The sequence below is a fragment of the Helianthus annuus genome, chromosome 13 (assembly GCF_002127325.2).
Source record: "Helianthus annuus cultivar XRQ/B chromosome 13, HanXRQr2.0-SUNRISE, whole genome shotgun sequence".
In the NCBI taxonomy this organism is placed as follows: domain Eukaryota; kingdom Viridiplantae; phylum Streptophyta; class Magnoliopsida; order Asterales; family Asteraceae; genus Helianthus; species Helianthus annuus.
Genome location: NC_035445.2, coordinates 45751253 through 45758735, shown reverse-complemented (window position 1 = coordinate 45758735; position 7483 = coordinate 45751253). Strand labels below are relative to the sequence as shown.

General features: G+C 32.2%; 1 long non-coding RNA gene across 3 annotated transcripts; it reads right to left on the bottom strand.

The window, feature by feature from the left end:
• Window positions 1-1902: 1902 nt before the first annotated feature.
• LOC110939677 lies at window positions 1903-5500 on the bottom strand. Of its 3 annotated transcripts, XR_002592372.2 has the most exons (6): window positions 5328-5497; window positions 5127-5229; window positions 4996-5060; window positions 4044-4670; window positions 2645-3685; window positions 1903-2290 (listed from the first exon to the last, which is right to left on the bottom strand). It is a non-coding gene; the product is annotated as an uncharacterized LOC110939677 (long non-coding RNA). The 3 variants fall into 3 exon arrangements; XR_004876062.1 differs by having other exon boundaries at window positions 2806-4670; window positions 5328-5500; XR_004876061.1 differs by having other exon boundaries at window positions 2645-4670; window positions 5328-5499.
• Between the last annotated feature and the right edge of the window lie 1983 nt (window positions 5501-7483).

The following is a 7483-nucleotide window of genomic DNA, read 5'->3' as shown; positions in this document are numbered from 1 at the left end:
TTATACATAATTCATACATATTCATACGTTTGATTTTGTGAAAGAATTGATACTTATACATAATTCTTGGAAACTATGTGCCAAACTTGCAAATATGTGAAATTTATGCATAAAACGTCTTTTGAACAAATACGAAACTTAATTACAACATTCATATGCTTAATTATGCTTGGTTTATGTTCATCATACTTGTTTTACCCTTATATTATGCTTATATGACGAAAAAGGCCCTTAAAACACTTAAAAACCCTTAATTATAAACTTAAGGGGCCTAAAGTGTCAAAAAGGAAAACTCGTTTGGAGAAGAGTCGCAGGCCGCGACCCACCCCCCAGAATCTCTCACAGGCCGCGAGCCCATCCCTAGATCTGAATCCATTTTCAGCTCGCGAATTTGAGCGGGATTTTCATGTTTAGTTGATTTTAAACTTGGTTTTAGCATTTAATTCTTCACCAAACCCAACCCTAATCCTACCCCATAAAACCCAAGTGTTTTGTCCAAGCTATTTTCACTTTGCAAACACTTCCAAATCCCTCTCAACCAGCTGAAATTTGCAGCAACATCAGAAGTAAGACAAATTCATACAACTTTACAAAAGTGAGCATAACTCACTCAGTTCTTATCCGATTCACTCGATTCTTTTTCCTACTTCTTTGAATTGATCTTAGCTACGTTTCCAGAGGTTTTCCCTGGAAAACCAGAGCGTGGAACGTTGCCAAAAAGGCTCCAAAGTTGACTGATTTTTCTATTTTGTACAAGAACTTTGATAAACTTGATTAAACTTGAGGAAACTCATCTCAAACCTATGTCTTTATGCTTATAACCACATCTATGGTTAGTTAGGCTTAAAAACAAGGTTGATACATTTAGAATCAGAGGTATAAACCTCACAAACTTTCTATTTTGTTCAAGGGTTTAACCCACAAGTGATGTTCAAGCTTAAAACTTGATGAAAGTATGATTTAGGATTAGCTTGGGCTATCCTACTTAAAAATCCACACATTGCTTGATGATTTCTCATAGATTAGATGTTCATATTCTATTACTAGGTTATTCCCCGGGTAGATACCCGGGTAGGAAAATTTAAATTACAATCAAAAGCAACAATAATATACGGGTTCAATAGTCATCAAGCATAAATGTTAACATTACAAGTAGATGTTGGGTTTAGCAAAATCATATACAAGAAGCATAAATGTGTAAAGCTACCTTCCCCTGTTAACATTACATATGCATCTGCAATTGTCAAAAGTGTGTGATGAATACGCTGACATCAAAACAAATATCAGAACCGATGAACACCCATGGATGTTATCATAAACCTCCCACTTGACTTTTCTCTAAATGCTAAGAATATAATATGCTATAAAACATACTTGTAACAATAATATGCTACAATACATACTGGTAACAATAGCACTACAATGACCCCACTCTTGCATGGTAGCTTTCAAGATTAGGAGCATCTAAATGCCAAGCCAATGTCTAAAAAACAACATGTTAGGATAAATATAAGAAGTATATAAAATATTATAATAAGAAAAAAAGTCCAGTGAAAATAAAGACATCGACGTTAAAATAGACTTCTGGCTACTTTTAATCCGTTTGAACCATTCCCATTTAGGTAACTTGTTACCCTTAAGCAAAGTAAGAAGCAATATAATTTTTTTTAAATATAATATTCCTACACCTACCATATTATTGAATTTTGATTATTAACTTTTAATAATATGAAGGGATAAAGTAATAAGTAATTAGTCAAACCTGGCTAACTACACTAACAGCAGGAACATTCATGTTGAATGATGCCGAGTGTATTGCTTCTTAAACTTGTTTTCTTGCTGTTTTAGCAACTTCCGTATCTTTAGAGAAGACGAATTAGAATATATGAACTAATATAAATAACTAACAAAGAAACAAAAAACATAAATTGAAAGGATAAACTACGAAAAGAACTCTCAAATCTGAAACATGTTAGGAGGGAAATGATAAAGTTATAGATGCATAACCAAAAGAAAAAGACAACCAACCTAAACATGCATAAACATAAGCAATATGAAACTATATTAGTTCAATAGTAATCCTACTAAAAGCATCACATAAGAAAGTTACAAAAAATTAAACCCCAAATAATGAGAAAATAGAAATTATACCTTCATTTTTCTTGACTCCCCGTTTAATAGCTTATTAACAATGCGAATATTGGTAAAGGTTCCCCATCTAGAACCACGGCTAGCATAACGACCTGTACCACTTTTGGCACCACGGTTTGAAGTGCTACCACCACGAGACCTACATTTTGTTGAATCCTTAGACGGATGCATATAAAAACAAAATACAACTATTTATACCAGATATTTCATATAATGTAAAGACATTGAACGCCTGATATTCATATATTGATTCCGAAAACTCTAATATTCATATGTTGATTTCAAAAAACCCCAATATTCATAGATTGTTTCGGAAACCCTAATATTCATATATTGATTTCAAAAGCCGATATGGCAAAAACTGAATCGAAAAATGAAGAAAATTCATAGATTGATTCCGGAACCTTAATCTTAAGGTGTATATTCCATACAAACTCATAATCATTTCATTCAAGAAAGTCAAATCAAAGTTACTAATATCATAACAACTTACGTGATCAATTTCTAATAGGGATGAGCAAAGGTACCAAATACCGAGACCGAATAACCCGAACCAAAATATTTTAGGTACCGACTTTTGGATTTTTGGTACCGGCACCCATTTTTTGGATTTTCCGTACCGGTACCGTACACATTTTTGGGGATTTTCACTACCTGGTTGGTACCGAGCTCATCTCTGCTTTCTAACAACTTGGACCATGCATTGTTGGAAATCAAATCACGTGTTTCCTCGTATGACAAATCAAAGCGGTAAGTAAGATCTCCCAACCATATAATTCACCTAAAACTTAGAAAATCAATTTGTAAAATAGCATTTACATTACATATTAAAACATTTTTCCTATCAGCACTTTTGTTAGCTAACAGGCCAAATGTGTAATATCTAACTAGTATGATACCCGCGCGATGCTGCGGGGTGACAAATTGCAACGCAATACTCGTTTATGCTACTTTATTAATCCTCTCGGGGTGAGAAATTGCAACACAATACTGGTTTATGCTACTTTACTAATGGAACTACCAAGAGAGTTAGACTACTGTTAAGTTATAAAATCTTGTTGATATCTGAAAATAAAAAATTAGAATTCTGACCTTAAAGTCAACGTTTGCCTCTTTCTATGAAAGGCTGGAAACTATGCATGAGTCTAGTGATTGAGAATAAAGTAATAAGAACATGAAACAAAACCAGTCTTTACGCCATTCCAAAGCCCAAACCTAACAAAAATTATTTTTTCTTACATATGCAAAACACGCATCTCCTTTTCGTTTTGTTAAAAGAATGGCGCCAGTCGTGTTTGGATATATGAAGATATTTAAAATTTTCTAATAGTTTTGTACACAAAGAAACACACAGATAAGCATCATGAATTCGATCCTAGTAAATATTTTCTCAAATTTTACGATACTATACATCTGACAATTTTTACCCGCTTATGTATTGAGGCAACACATTGAACCAACTTAATAAATGTTAAAAAGTAGGGTATTTTACCTCCACCCGTATTCCCCTCAAGGTTGTTATATATTGCCTAACCTGCGTTTACCAGTTAACAAAACAAAAGTTAGGTAATAAAAAGTCGGGCAGCAGTGATTTGGGTAGTCATAACATGTTTGGCGTCCTGCGCATGGCAAAACAGACAATATTTCACAACGGAAGCTAAATGGGGGTTATGAGGAGTGACCACTACACATGGACTTAGTGGCTATCCTTTCACAACTAACAATATTGCACAATGGAAGCTTGCCCATTTGAATTTCTTATTCTATCATATAAGAGCCAGTATTGTACAAAAAAAAATAGATTAGCTAGCATTATATTTAATCCAGCAAGTTTTAAAAAGATTAATAAAAAAGGGATGATAGAAACAAATCAACTTTTATAAATTTAATACCATTCAAAAGAAGCTGCTTGCAACATTCCATCATATATAATATGAGCATCAAAGAGCAAAGATCCCAAACCAATCCTGGATTAGTTAATATATCAAGAAAATATAACAATAAACAAAACATGTTCAAACAAGCACCGACCCACTGAACAGGCACATGTATTTGCTTGATTCACATGACCTACCTTCCCATTTCCTGCACATGTAAGCAAACATTTAACAAACTGAGGAAAATAAAGAATTATGTGATTGCCAAACAAATGTAATTATAAAGTAATGGTACCAAGACTTACATTTTCAAAAGGGTTCCTGTTTCTAAAAAACAAAATTTTCACCAGCATATTACAAGCAATAATATTCAAACATTTAAACTAAGATTTCAGCCTAATTTATCACCTAAACAATCTGGTTTTGGATTGAACTGGATGGGTAGATACCTTGCAGATCAGTAACATGATAGATCTTAAAACAAGTAACGCTATGGTAGATACCTTGCAGATCAGTAACATGACAAAAAAGTTACAAGCCTATAGAAAATCTTGGATGCATAAGGTAGATACCTTGCATCTGCAATCGCGTAGTAGATTACTTCCCGTGCACATGTCATCTTGGGCACAAACAATATCTAGACTGTCACCATTGTAAAACAGTATGAAAAGAGGCTATCAGAAATTAAATTATCATCACTTAGATGAATACTCTTGTAATATGATCAAGTCGTTGTGTGTCGTAAGTTATGAATCTATGTGATTAAAAGTTAGGGTCATATCAAACAACCCTAGTTTCACGAAGATTCATATACATGAATTATGTGCTACATATAACAAGTATAAATGTAGCTACCCTAACTCCAAAATCAAAACCCCTACAAAACGAAACTCAAATGGGCTCAAATCACATCAATTTGAATCGACCAGTTATATAGAAAACGGTTTAGCGGTTTGGCCGAATGTACCTGAAACCCAGCGATCTTGCAACTTGGTCTCAAACTCAGATCTATGTGATGGAGATTTAAGCTTGCTGTACACAAAAACAAAATCCTGCTATAAAATTAAACAACAACGCTGCATGCGGATGGGATCTTACCCTCCTTTGAAGATGTTTGGGTGGAGCACAAGAATCATTGTCGATCTCTCCTGCTTTGTACTTAACTGACACGGGCTCTGAGTTTCTCTAGATCTTTTTTTGCCTGAGATACAGAAAGAGAGTCCATCTGAATTCTGAATATTTTTCCCTAAGATACAGAAAGAGAAAGAGAAGAACGATGAATTTTGAATCTTGAATTACCGAAAGAAAATAAGGGAAGAAGCTGGAATGATGGCGAAAACAATGGAGTAGCGGGGAGAGGTCTGAGGAGAGGTGGTTTAGTTCAAGATCTGAAAATGTTTAGGGGGTTTGAAATTTGAAAACCCGCACAACATATTTCATTGTGTTTGAAAGCTACTAAAGTTCATTTGTGCTTTAGAGCATTGTACAAATGGTTCCAAGTTTTGTACCCCTTAAAAAGTGCTAAATGAATAAAACTACCCTATATATAAGTATTGATTATGTTGACCTTTTCATATCCAGTAGTCATTTGAAATTGAGAACAATTTAAAATTTGATTGTATGAAAGAGATTTTTGGGGTAAAAAATGTAAGTAATTTTTAAAGGACTACCGATTTCATCTTATAATATGTCATTTAATGTTTCCACTTTAAATTTTAAACTCATTATATTTGTTTGTAATATAATCCGTCACAAGGATTAATTACAAGTGCTCGTCTTTTTTTTTTTTTTTTTTTTGCTTAATAGATACTCTCATGAGGTTTGTCAACCACTTGTTGTCCATCGAAACAAGCGAACCTTTTGTAAGATCTTTTATATCTAAATGAATTAATATATGCAACACATTTTCACTTCTAAGTTATAATTATATAACAATTTGCCTTTTTTCGTCACAGGGAATGCGTGAAGACGATGGTCGGTTTACACCAAAAAGCAGACACATGGAAACTTGTCGCGGTGTTTAAGAAGTACTCAACGTCAAAATATGACCATGTGGTGCGAACCCAACCGGCTAGATTGCGCTTGGAGCCGAGGTTTTGGGACTGATTATGAACGTGTGACATGACGTTTATGTTGACTTGGTATTTTTACATGTATGGTGGACTTGGTATTTTTACAGTAAGCTAGATCGATTGTGATTGTTTTAGCTTATTCTAGTTTGTTCTCATATTATGTTTAATTCTTATTGATTAATTTAATTGATTATGTTTGAATTGATCAATTTTGACTTTATTAGCCATTACTGTAAAATGAAATTTGTTTGTATTAATTACCAACACATCATCCACTTATCACTTTGTTTTTATTTTAGTCCAAAATGAAGACACGTGGCTACTATGTTTTTATTTGTTTAAGATAAAGGTTAAATATTAAGTAAAGAAAATATCGAAGGAAAAAAAACAAGAAATATGATGCAAAAGTATTAAATAATAAGTGTAATAAATACGTGTGTGTTGCAACATTAAAGATTATTTTGAATTATAAAGAGGGAGGAAGTCTAACTAATTACCTATAATTATGTTAAATATCAAGGATCTAAATCTAAATATAATAGATTGAGGGACTAAAAAATAATTATGGTTTAAAAGACAACTTTACCCTCATTTTAGGGGTTTATTTATAAATAAGGGGGGGAGAAGTTCTTAACTTTTGGGAATCCCTCCCTCATGCATTATAATATAGTATAGATAATTTTGGCTAAAAATGAAACGGGTCAAATGAGATCAAACGTTTTCCAAATTGTACATTCAACACAACCTCATAATCGTTTCATTCAAGAAAACCAAAGTTACTAATATCGCCTAAAAGTTACAAAATCAATTTGTAAAATAGCCTTTACGTTACATATTAAAACATTTTTCCTATTAGTAGGCGTTAGTAATCTTCAAAAAGGAATTAATCAACTATAGAAAAAATAAACATATTTAAATCCTATGCTTACTAATGATCATTACATTTCTTGAACTGTAGCGTTTAACACTGAATTAAAGTGTGTTCTTTTATATATTTCATCCATATTTGCATTCATTTTAACAATGTCAAATGTTAAATGAGTGCATATGAAACAAAAACTCAAGAAATATATGGACATACTCACTGATATGGAGCCCTATTAAAGAAACAAAAATAATTGCTTATATTTAACTTCTAGTTAAGATTCTATTTTTTATTACTTTACCTATAAAAGCTAATTGATATGGAACCCCAGCTTCTTCATGTTATATATATATATATATATATATATATATATATATATATATATATATATATATATATATATATATATATATATATATATATATATATATATATATATATATTTGGTTAAAGGGCAGAATCCTAACTATTTTATTTCAATTATATCAATTCCTAAATTGAAAATAAAATTATAAATT